This window comes from Xenopus tropicalis, chromosome 1 (genome assembly GCF_000004195.4).
Source record: "Xenopus tropicalis strain Nigerian chromosome 1, UCB_Xtro_10.0, whole genome shotgun sequence".
NCBI lineage: Eukaryota > Metazoa > Chordata > Amphibia > Anura > Pipidae > Xenopus > Xenopus tropicalis.
Window position 1 is genome coordinate 212,038,244 of NC_030677.2, and position 12,722 is coordinate 212,050,965.

At 48.7% G+C, this 12,722-nt stretch overlaps 1 protein-coding gene and 1 long non-coding RNA gene across 3 annotated transcripts in view; one reads left to right on the plus strand and one right to left on the minus strand.

Moving 5' to 3' along the window:
* Nucleotides 1-12,722, minus strand: part of cntfr (ciliary neurotrophic factor receptor) — a 283,796-nt gene that overhangs the window by 97,452 nt on the left and 173,622 nt on the right. The gene's annotated exons all lie outside the window — the stretch shown is intronic.
* The window catches only part of LOC116408226, a 37,010-nt gene continuing 26,418 nt past the window's right edge, over nt 2,131-12,722 (plus strand). The window contains exon 1 of the long non-coding RNA XR_004220809.1: nt 2,131-2,469. This is a non-coding gene — a long non-coding RNA (uncharacterized LOC116408226). The remainder of the gene's footprint in view (nt 2,470-12,722) is intronic.

Sequence of the window (12,722 nt, forward strand, 5' to 3'; positions counted from 1 at the left end):
TGTGGCCAATGAGCTGCTTCCGTAGTAGAACCAGTCACCTGCGAGCCCATTCATTGTGCCCATAGGGAGACCGGAGCCACTAAGCCAAATTTCAGTGTCACAGCGGCGGGTACAGAGAGCGGGCGAGCCCTTGTGTTGGCAAATCCGGGGATTAGCGCCGCTGGCGACCTCCCAAGCGCGGCATCACCCATGGAAGGCTTTTTATTTCATTAGCCCCCACCATAATCCCTCGGCATGTCAGGGAGACACCGCAGCCTGGCACTTCCCCGCACAATGAGGGATCATCTGGAATTATTATGGCTAAATCCATTTATCTGATCGGAGCGTAATTGCTAATCCCTTTAATAAAGAGGCAATCCCGGCGCCGGCACTAAGGGGGCCCAGGGTAGGGGCTGGGGCCCACTGATTGGTTACTTAATGTAAACACAGCTGGCCATGTAAAAGGGACAGTGTCACCCAATACAATTAATAAGGGGCTCCATACAATTGGCTTATAGTATATACAATAGACTGGCCCTAGCAACCAGATAAGAAGATAAACATTTCCTAGTAGATTACAGCCAAGATTCCAAATCCCACAATGCTTTGGTGTCAGTTAATGCTGTCTGACACGGGCACAGGGCGGGCACCGGAACTGGCACTTACTGTCTGTAGCCGGAGGAGGAATCATGGGAAGGTCATTTAGTTGCACCAGTTTATTAAATAGACAGGAAAGAGAGGGGCAAAGAGTCCTGGGATAAACAAGCAAAGCCACCAGGGTCCCTCCGGCAATAAGGTGCCAAATATACCCCGGAGTGAATCTTTATTGCCCTAATGGCACGGGGTTGGCCGCCCGAGTCTGGTCAGACTAGCAGGGACACGTCGCCCTAATGGCACGGGGTTGGCCGGCACGCCCGAGTCTGGTCAGACTAGCAGGGACACGTCACCCTAATGGCACGGGGTTGGCCGGCACGCCCGAGTCTGGTCAGACTAGCAGGGACACGTCGCCCTAATGGCACAGGTTGGCCGGCACGCCCGAGTCTGGTCAGACTAGCAGGGACACGTCACCCTAATGGCACGGGGTTGGCCGGAACGCCCGAGTCTGGTCTGACTAGCAGGGACACGTCGCCCTAATGGCACAGGTTGGCCGGCACGCCCGAGTCTGGTCAGACTAGCAGGGACACGTCACCCTAATGGCACGGGGTTGGCCGGAACGCCCGAGTCTGGTCTGACTAGCAGGGACACGTCACCCTAATGGCACGGGGTTGGCCGGCACGCCCGATTCTGGTCAGACTAGCTGGGACACGTTGCCCTAATGGCACGGGGTTGGCCGGCACGCCCGAGTCTGGTCTGACTAGCAGGGACACGTCACCCTAATGGCACGGGGTTGGCCGGCACGCCCGATTCTGGTCAGACTAGCAGGGACACGTTGCCCTAATGGCACGGGGTTGGCCAGCACGCCCGAGTCTGGTCAGACTAGCAGGGACACGTTGCCCTAATGGCACGGGGTTGGCCGGCACGCCCGAGTCTGGTCAGACTAGCAGGGACACGTCGCCCTAATGGCACAGGTTGGCCGGCACGCCCGAGTCTGGTCTGACTAGCAGGGACACGTCGCCCTAATGGCAAAGGATTGGCCGGCACGCCCGAGTCTGGTCAGACTAGCAGGGACACGTTGCCCTAATGGCACGGGGTTGGCCGGCACGCCCGAGTCTGGTCAGACTAGCAGGGACACGTCGCCCTAATGGCACGGGGTTGGCCGGCACGCCCGAGTCTGGTCAGACTAGCAGGGACACGTCGCCCTAATGGCACAGGTTGGCCGGCACGCCCGAGTCTGGTCAGACTAGCAGGGACACGTCGCCCTAATGGCAAAGGATTGGCCGGCACGCCCGAGTCTGGTCAGACTAGCAGGGACACGTCGCCCTAATGGCAAAGGATTGGCCGGCACGCCCGAGTCTGGTCAGACTAGCAGGGACACGTCGCCCTAATGGCACGGGGTTGGCCGGCACGCCCGAGTCTGGTCAGACTAGCAGGGACACGTCGCCCTAATGGCAAAGGATTGGCCGGCACGCCCGAGTCTGGTCAGACTAGCAGGGACATGTCGCCCTAATGGCACAGGGTTGGCTGGCACGGGCAATTTTTGGGCATTTTCTTAAAGTGATACTGACAACAAAATAATTCTTTTAAAAAAACAAATCTACCCCCAAACATACCTATAAGTCATGTGGACCATTTTTTCCTGAAAGGGCTTGTTCTCTAAATAAAAACTTTATAAGATGCTGGACCCGACTGTCTGCCAAACCCGACTGTATCTTCTCAGCCTGTCTGTCAAAACAGGAGCAGGCTGACGTCAGTTACTGGGAGGATCCTCCCCTTTTCTTTTCCCTTACTTTCGGCAGCATAATAAATCATGTGACCCTGACATGTGACTTGTTATCTCCTCTCCGGATCTTTAGCGTAACGCTGCTGGACTGCCTGCAAGTAATACTGCCTGTGAGTTTGCTTATTTCACCCTCCTATTTCTCCTTATTGTCCCTCAATCTCCCACCAAGATTTAACTTGCAGACACAGGCTTTCAGGTGTCTGCCTGCATAAACGGGCTCCCCCTCCCCTCTACACACACTGACAAGAGACTTAAGCTAAACGTGTGCACGATGACGTCATCGCGCATGAAGGCAGAAGGGCAGCGCAGGGAACCTGCGCTATTGGTTAGATGTTTTCCCTTTTTTTTCTGGAGGAGGCAGTGATCTAGGAGCGACGAAGAGAAGCTCTAAGATGGCTGCCTCTTGGGATTGTTCTTCAGAAGCCGTGATTGGGAAGGCGATTTAGCGTTGAACATTTTTTTGCTAGGATTTTGGAGGCTCACACCATTACAAACAAGTAGGCAGATTTAAAAAAAAAAAGTTTTTTAGGTGTCAGTGTCGCTTTAAGCTGAATTGTCATTAACCTAAATGGACATAGTAAATTCACACCCTGTATGGCTAATTAGCAGTTAAATTAGGTGCTCGTTGTACCAAAATCCACTGCAGTCTGCGGCACGCATTGGAATATACTGCTAATTATGCACCCAGCATGTGTATTTGAGCCAGATTGTATGAGGGGATGAGCCGGAAGCCTCAGGCCATTCTATCCCAACATACTATACAGTAGGCACAGGAAACTGTAGGCCTCACAGTGTTGTTGTACTACAACTCCCAGCAGCATCCCCGTGCAGCTGCCTTGTAGGTTGCCATACAGATATAGTATAAATGTGGGCTGCACCCAATGCTTTCCTTGTCTTCTATGAGGAGTCAGCCAGGCAGGGCCCCGTACCCACAATGCACTGCAGGACCGTGGAACTATTTAGAGAATGAGTAAATTATAGTATTTTTAAAATGAACTTTTAGAAATGTGACAAAATCAGAAATGAGGGCCTGAGCCTCCATCACCGTGACGTCCAATCACGCATCAGCGATCACAGTACATACCAACGCAGCCGGAGGGGAGCGATATGTACATTCCAACGTGGCAGCATCAGCCCAACCTGTCACTTGTCAGACTCCCATCACTCCAATTAAACGTGCCTCGCAGCGCTCACCTACACACGCGCCCAACCGCCCAACGCACGCAAACTGGCGGCCAGAGCAACTCCCTGACTGCCGGGCAGCATTAACCATCTCTCCTATATATTATACAGTTACTGTGTGTATAGGGTATGGGGGTTACACTGTGCCTATATATTATACAGTTACTGTGTGTATAGGATATGGGGGTTATACTGTGCCTATATATTATACAGTTACTGTGTGTATAGGATATGGGGGTTACACTGTGCCTATATATTATACAGTTACTGTGTGTATAGGATATGGGGGGTTACACTGTGCCTATATATTATACAGTTACTGTGTGTATAGGATATGGGGGTTACACTGTGCCTATATATTATACAGTTACTGTGTGTATAGGATATGGGGGTTACACCGTGCCTATATATTATACAGTTACTGTGTGTATAGGATATGGGGGTTACACTGTGCCTATATATTATACAGTTACTGTGTGTATAGGATATGGGGGTTACACTGTGCCTATATATTATACAGTTACTGTGTGTATAGGATATGGGGGTTACACTGTGCCTATATATTATACAGTTACTGTGTGTATAGGATATGGGGGTTACACTGTGCCTATATATTATACAGTTACTGTGTGTATAGGATATGGGGGTTTACACCGTGCCTATATATTATACAGTTACTGTGTGTATAGGATATGGGGGTTATACTGTGCCTATATATTATACAGTTACTGTGTGTATAGGATATGGGGGTTACACTGTGCCTATATATTATACAGTTACTGTGTGTATAGGATATGGGGGGTTACACTGTGCCTATATATTATACAGTTACTGTGTGTATAGGATATGGGGGTTACACTGTGCCTATATATTATACAGTTACTGTGTGTATAGGATATGGGGGTTACACTGTGCCTATATATTATACAGTTACTGTGTGTATAGGATATGGGGGTTACACCGTGCCTATATATTATACAGTTACTGTGTGTATAGGATATGGGGGTTACACTGTGCCTATATATTATACAGTTACTGTGTGTATAGGATATGGGGGTTACACTGTGCCTATATATTATACAGTTACTGTGTGTATAGGATATGGGGGTTACACTGTGCCTATATATTATACAGTTACTGTGTGTATAGGATATGGGGGTTACACTGTGCCTATATATTATACAGTTACTGTGTGTATAGGATATGGGGGTTACACTGTGCCTATATATTATACAGTTACTGTGTGTATAGGATATGGGGGTTACCACCGTGCCTATATATTATACAGTTACTGTGTGTATAGGATATGGGGGTTACACTGTGCCTATATATTATACAGTTACTGTGTGTATAGGATATGGGGGGTTACACTGTGCCTATATATTATACAGTTACTGTGTGTATAGGATATGGGGGTTACACTGTGCCTATATATTATACAGTTACTGTGTGTATAGGATATGGGGGTTACACCGTGCCTATATATTATACAGTTACTGTGTGTATAGGGTATGGGGGTTACACTGGAGCTCTAACCCCATCCCTCACCCCCCCCCAGGTTTCCCTCATTACTAGGCAATCAATGTGCTCGTCAGCCCAAACCCTGTGTATTACTATGTGCCTGTCCCCCCAGGCTAAAAGCAGAGAGAAGGCGCAGGCGATTACGGCTTTAATAAACCTTTCCAGTAACCGTACCTGTCGGCTCACAAACATTTGGACTTGAAAAGCTCTTTTAAATCTTATTTAAATGGCGACTGTCAGCAGAATGATTAAGCCGTCTCGCGTCCGAGGGGAGATTCCTAGGTTCCTGTTGTATATACCGTATATACTGAGTATATTACCCACTATCCCTAGGCAGGAGCATGGAGATGGCACAGATATGCAGCTCCATATGGAACACATAGTTATTGGAACACAATAATCCTCTGACCCACAGAGCTTACAATCTAAATGCCACTGTACTCTTTACGCTACTGAATGGCATTTAATATATAATATATACAATATATACATGAGCCCTTCTGAGTCTAGTGACACAACCACTGGCTCTGCTGTTAGTCAGCTTCAGGTTAACTGTGAGTATATCATAGAATTGCCTATTCATTTCCATTGGTCTTTATTTGTTATAGTTTTGGAATTATTTGCCATTTTAAATAGGGGTCACTGACCCTGGCAGTAAAAAAACTGTTGCTCTGTGAGGCTAAATTTTTCTTGTTATTGTTCCTTTTTATAACTTATCTTTATATTTAGGGCTCGGCTATTTGGAGATTTGGGGTGAGTGCTTATTGGTGCCCTGGGTACCCCTGGAACTATAGCGGGGTGACTGTTACCCCAATGTTTCTATATATCTGTAACCTTGTTATGGGCTTAGGGGGCCCAGCCTGAAGGCCAGTTAGGGGGGGATTTGGGGTGAGTGCTTATTTGTGCCCTGGGTACCCCTGGAACTATAGCGGGGTGACTGTTACCCCAATGTTTCTATATATCTGTAACTTTGTTATGGGCTAAGGGGGCCCAGCCTGAAGGCCAGTTAGGGGGGGATTTGGGGTGAGTGCTTATTTGTGCCCTGGGTACCCCGGGAACTATAGCAAAGTGACTGTTACCCCAATGTTTCTATATATCTGTAACCTTGTTATGGGCAAGGGGGCCCAGCCTGAAGGCCAGTTAGGGGGGGATTTTCGGTGAGTGCTTATTTGTGCCCTGGGTACCCCTGGAACTATAGCAGGGTGACTGTTACCCCAATGTTTCTATATATCTGTAACCTTGTTATGGGCTAAGGGGGCCCAGCCTGAAGGCCAGTTAGGGGGGGATTTTCGGTGAGTGCTTATTTGTGCCCTGGGTACCCCTGGAACTATAGCAGGGTGACTGTTACCCCAATGTTTCTATATATCTGTAACCTTGTTATGGGCTAAGGGGGCCCAGCCTGAAGGCCAGTTAGGGGGGGATTTTCGGTGAGTGCTTATTTGTGCCCTGGGTACCCCTGGAACTATAGCGGGGTGACTGTTACCCCAATGTTTCTATATATCTGTAACCTTGTTATGGGCTAAGGGGGCCCAGCCTGAAGGCCAGTTAGGGGGGGATTTGGGGTGAGTGCTTATTTGTGCCCTGGGTACCCCTGGAACTATAGAGGGGTGACTGTTACCCCAATGTTTCTATATATCTGTAACCTTGTTATGGGCTAAGGGGGCCCAGCCTGAAGGCCAGTTAGGGGGGATTTGGGGTGAGTGCTTATTTGTGCCCTGGGTACCCCTGGAACTATAGCGGGGTGACTGTTACCCCAATGTTTCTATATATCTGTAACCTTGTTATGGGCTAAGGGGGCCCAGCCTGAAGGCCAGTTAGGGGGGGATTTGGGGTGAGTGCTTATTTGTGTCCTGGGTACCCCTGGAACTATAGCAGGGTGACTGTTACCCCAATGTTTCTATATATCTGTAACCTTGTTATGGGCTAAGGGGGCCCAGCCTGAAGGCCAGTTAGGGGGGGATTTGGGGTGGATGTTCGTAGATCCCAATGGGGGAGTTTGAATCAAAAATGCAGAAAACCACAAAACACGGACCCCCCTACTGTTTTACTAAAAGAGTCATTATTCTGTGAATGGGGGTGCAATCCCGATCCTGTTGGGCTGTATGTGCTGGGACACGGGTGGGGGACAGGGCTTTGCTGGAGCAGAGAGGCCTGTACTTACTCATAGAATAATAATCTAATGGGAGAAGACTGGAGCACAGCCTTGGGCAGCCACGAACCAAGATAAAACTCCCAAATTACTCAGGAATGTTATCATGTGTGCAGAATTATCCCTATCTCTTTAACCCAGGCACTGCCATAGATAGATAATAGATAGATAGATAGATAGATGATAGATAGATAGATAGATAGATAGATAGATAGATAGATAGATAGATGATAGATAGATAGATAGATAGATAGGTAGATGATAGATAGATAGATAGATAGATAGATAGATAGATAGATAGACAGATAGATGAGAGCTGAAGGGTTAGATATAGAGAAAGAGATACAGACAGGGCAGTCTCTATACATACAGGCCATGTCTCCATATCACAAGGAGAAATAAGGGAATGTCTCGGAGCCATATTATCCCTCCCAATCATTCCGGCAGAACTCGCTGAGCCCAGCAGAATGTTAGGGAAGCTGAACCTTCACAATAGGGCTGGAAGGGATCCAGGTTGCACATAAATAAAATGGATCAGGACACTGTTAGTTAAAGTGAATGGGGGGAGGCTGCTGGGGCATCCGGGGACAAACCTGGGATTTTTATTTCACTGGGAGAATTTACTGAGAGTTGGGAAATGGAATGGAGCCCAGCTCGGGTCTCGTGCTCAGTACTGTTCCTACGATTCTGCTCCACTACATAAACTGTCTGAGCTCCACCCGCCTAGCAACTGCCCTACCAACCTATCATATACAGTGTTACTGTCTACTGTCTCCATCCTGCCCTATTGTTCCATCTTACCCTACTGTCTCCATCTTGCCCTACTGTCTCCATCTTTCCCTACTGTCTCCATCTTGCCCTACTGTCTCCATCTTGCCCAACTGTCTCCATCTTGTCCTACTGTCTCCATCTTGTCCTACTGTCTCCATCTTGCCCTACAGTCTCCACCTTGCCCTACTGTCTCCATCTTGCCCTACTGTCTGCATCTTGCCCTACTGTCTCCATCTTGTCCTACTGTCTCCATCTTGTCCTACTGTCTCCATCTTGTCCTACTGTCTCCATCTTGCCCTACTGTCTCCATCTTGCCCTACTGTCTCCATCTTGCCCTACTGTCTCCATCTTGCCCTACTGTCCCCATCTTGCCCTACTGTCTCCATCTTGTCCTACTGTCTCCATCTTGTCCTACTGTCTCCATCTTGTCCTACTGTCTCCATCTTGCCCTACTGTCTGCATCTTGCCCTACTGTCTCCATCTTGCCCTACTGTCTCCATCTTGCCCTACTGTCCCCATCTTGCCCTACTGTCTCCATCTTGCCCTACTGTCTCCATCTTGCCCTATTGCTCCATCTTGCCTTACTGTCTCCATCTTGCCCTACTGTCTCCATCTTGCCCTACTGTCTCCATCTTGCCCTACTGTCTCCATCTTGTCCTACTGTCTCCATCTTGTCCTACTGTCTCCATCTTGTCCTACTGTCTCCATCTTGCCCTACTGTCCCCATCTTGCCCTACTGTCCCCATCTTGCCCTACTGTCTCCATCTTGCCCTACTGTCTCCATCTTGCCCTACTGTCTCCATCTTGCCCTATTGTTCCATCTTGCCCTACTGTCTCCATCTTGTCCTACTGTCTCCATCTTGTCCTACTGTCTCCATCTTGTCCTACTGTCTCCATCTTGCCCTACTGTCTCCATCTTGCCCTATTGTTCCATCTTGCCCTACAGTCTCCATCTTGCCCTATTGTTCCATCTTGCCCTACTGTCTCCATCTTGCCCTACTGTCTGCATCTTGCCCTACTGTCTCCATCTTGCCCTACTGTCTCCATCTTGCCCTACTGTCTCCATCTTGTCCTACTGTCTCCATCTTGTCCTACTGTCTCCATCTTGCCCTACTGTCTCCATCTTGCCCTACTGTCTCCATCTTGTCCTACTGTCTCCATCTTGTCCTACTGTCTCCATCTTGCCCTACTGTCTCCATCTTGCCCTACTGCTCTTGCCCCACAGCTCTTGGAGAGACACAATACTGTCAGTGGAATAATGGGGCTCCATATCACCCCAATACACAGGCCTTTCTATGCTGGATAGACCAAATACAATAAAACAGAAGAGTTTATTCTAGGCTTTCCTTCCCCTTTACATTCTGCGGTGGAGTAAATGACTTGAGTGAAGGGGCACTGAAGGGAGAGTGTGGGGACGTGGGTAACATGTGGGCAGGACACGAGTGCCAGACTGCAGTCAATTGGATGGTTAGTGCCGTGGCAAAGAGCCTTCATTTTGCCCAAATCATTCCAGCCTATTAAACAATCAGCATACACACACCGTCCATTTGTGTTTAGTCATTTCCAGTAGCCGACAGAGGAAGCGGCAGTTAATGGCGCTGCCGGGGACCAGATGAGACAGCCGGCAGCCTGAGAGCGGCAGGGACTTGGCATTGGCAGATCCATCTCGTGACAATTTCCTGACCTTGAGCAATCACAGTGATTCATGAGCCGCCGGGTTTGGTGCCAAAGCCCAGCCGGGCCGGGGACTTGAGGGATTAACCCTTCCACTGGCCAAGCAGCTGCCGCGGACTGTCAGGCAAATAGGCAGGAACTTCCCTACTGCGTGTGTGTGTGGCACTGCCCACTGTGTGTGTGGGGGCACTGCCCGCTGTGTGTGTGGGGGCACTGCCCGCTGTGTGTGTGTGGCACTGCCCACTGTGTGTGTGGGGGCACTGCCTGCTGTGTGTGTGGGGGCACTGCCCGCTGTGTGTGTGTGTGTGGCACTGCCCACTGTGTGTGTGTGTGGCACTGCCCGCTGTGTGTGTGGCACTGCCCGCTGTGTGTGTGTGGCACTGCCCGCTGTGTGTGTGTGTGGCACTGCCCGCTGTGTGTGTGGCACTGCCCGCTGTGTGTGTGTGTGGCACTGTCCGCTGTGTGTGTGGCACTGCCCGCTGTGTGTGTGTGTGGCACTGCCCGCTGTGTCTGTGTGTGGCACTGCCCACTGTGTGTGTGTGTGGAACTGCTCACTGTGTGTGTGTTTGGGGGGGGGGCACTGGCCGGTGTGTGTGGCACTGCCTGCTGTGTGTGTGTGGCACTGACTGCTGTGTGTGTGTGGCACTGACTGCTGTGTGTGTGTGTGGCACTGCCTGCTGTGTGTGTGTGGCACTGCCCGCTGTGTGTTTGGCACTGCCCGCTGTGTGTGGCACTGCCCACTGTGTGTGTGTGTGGCACTGCCTGCTGTGTGTGTGGCACTGCCCGCTTGTGTGGCACTGCCCGCTGTGTGTGGCACTGCCTGCTGTGTGTGTGGGGGGCACTGCCCGCTGTGTGTGTGTGTGGCACTGCCCGCTGTGTGTGTGTGGCACTGCCCACTGTGTGTGTGTGGCACTGCCTGCTGTGTGTGTGGCACTGCCCGCTGTGTGTGGCACTGCCCGCTGTGTGTGGCACTGCCTGCTGTGTGTGTGGGGGGCACTGCCCGCTGTGTGTGTGTGTGGCACTGCCCGCTGTGTGTGTGTGGCACTGCCAGCTGTGTGTGTGTGTGGCACTGCCCGCTGTGTGTGTGTGTGGGGGGGCACTGCCCACTGTGTGTGTGTGGGGGGGGGACACTGCCCGCTGTGTGTGTGGGGGGGCACTGCCCGCTGTGTGTGGGGGGGGGCACTGCCCGCTGTGTGTGTGTGGGGGGGCACTGCCCGCTGTGTGTGGGGGGGCACTGCCCATGGTGTGTTACAGGAAAGACACACAGAGCTACTTAGTAGCTGCTACTTATCACGACTACTAAACACCAGAAAATCCCCTGCCATAGACAATACTGAGAATTGCCTCTGTTAAACACACGTAGAGACAATTATCAGTAACTGAGCAGCATTGTCTGTTTTAGTAGCTGCGACAAGTAGCTCTGTGTGTCCCCTCAAAGGAAACCCACTAACCCGTTGCATAGATCCCAACAAGTCACCCACCAGTTTCCATTTACATATCAATAAATATTCCCTTTTATATCTTTTTTTTTAAACCACAATTTTGTTACATCCTGTCTGTCACTCATGATCACCTGACAGGAAATAGGTACCATTGGTTTGTGCATGAGTGCATTTATATATCTGAAGGAGGGGGTGGGGCAACCATGTGCCTATAAATCGGTGCTGCCAGAGCCAGAAGCAGGTTTAGATTGGTCTGAACCCGCCAGCAACCCACATTTGATGTGTGGAACTCAGCCTGTACCCTTTTCTCTGTAATAATAAAACAGTACCTGTACTTGATCCCAACTAAGATATAATTACCCCTTATTGGGGCAGAACAGCCCTATTGGGTTTATTTAATGGTTAAATGATTCCCTTTTCTCTGTAATAATAAAACAGTACCTGTACTTGATCCCAACTAAGATATAATTACCCCTTATTGGGGCAGAACAGCCCTATTGGGTTTATTTAATGGTTAAATGATTCCCTTTTCTCTGTAATAATAAAACAGTACCTGTACTTGATCCCAACTAAGATATAATTACCCCTTATTGGGGCAGAACAGCCCTATTGGGTTTATTTAATGGTTAAATGATTCCCTTTTCTCTGTAATAATAAAACAGTACATGTACTTGATCCCAACTAAGATATAATTACCCCTTATTGGGGCAGAACAGCCCTATTGGGTTTATTTCATGGTTAAATGATTCCCTTTTCTCTGTAATAATAAAACAGTACCTGTACTTGATCCCAACTAAGATATAATTACCCCTTATTGGGGCAGAACAGCCCTATTGGGTTTATTTAATGGTTAAATGATTCCCTTTTCTCTGTAATAATAAAACAGTACCTGTACTTGATCCCAACTAAGATATAATTACCCCTTATTGGGGCAGAACAGCCCTATTGGGTTTATTAATGGTTAAATGATTCCCTTTTCTCTGTAATAATAAAACAGTACCTGTACTTGATCCCAACTAAGATATAATTACCCCTTATTGGGGCAGAACAGCCCTATTGGGTTTATTTAATGGTTAAATGATTCCCTTTTCTCTGTAATAATAAAACAGTACCTGTACTTGATCCCAACTAAGATATAATTACCCCTTATTGGGGCAGAACAGCCCTATTGGGTTTATTTAATGGTTAAATGATTCCCTTTTCTCTGTAATAATAAAACAGTACCTGTACTTGATCCCAACTAAGATATAATTACCCCTTATTGGGGCAGAACAGCCCTATTGGGTTTATTTAATGGTTAAATGATTCCCTTTTCTCTGTAATAATAAAACAGTACCTGTACTTGATCCCAACTAAGATATAATTACCCCTTATTGGGGCAGAACAGCCCTATTGGGTTTATTTCATGGTTAAATGATTCCCTTTTCTCTGTAATAATAAAACAGTACCTGTACTTGATCCCAACTAAGATATAATTACCCCTTATTGGGGGCAGAACAGCCCTATTGGGTTTATTTCATGGTTAAATGATTCCCTTTTCTCTGTAATAATAAAACAGTACCTGTACTTGATCCCAACTAAGATATAATTACCCCTTATTGGGGGCAGAACAGCCCTATTGGGT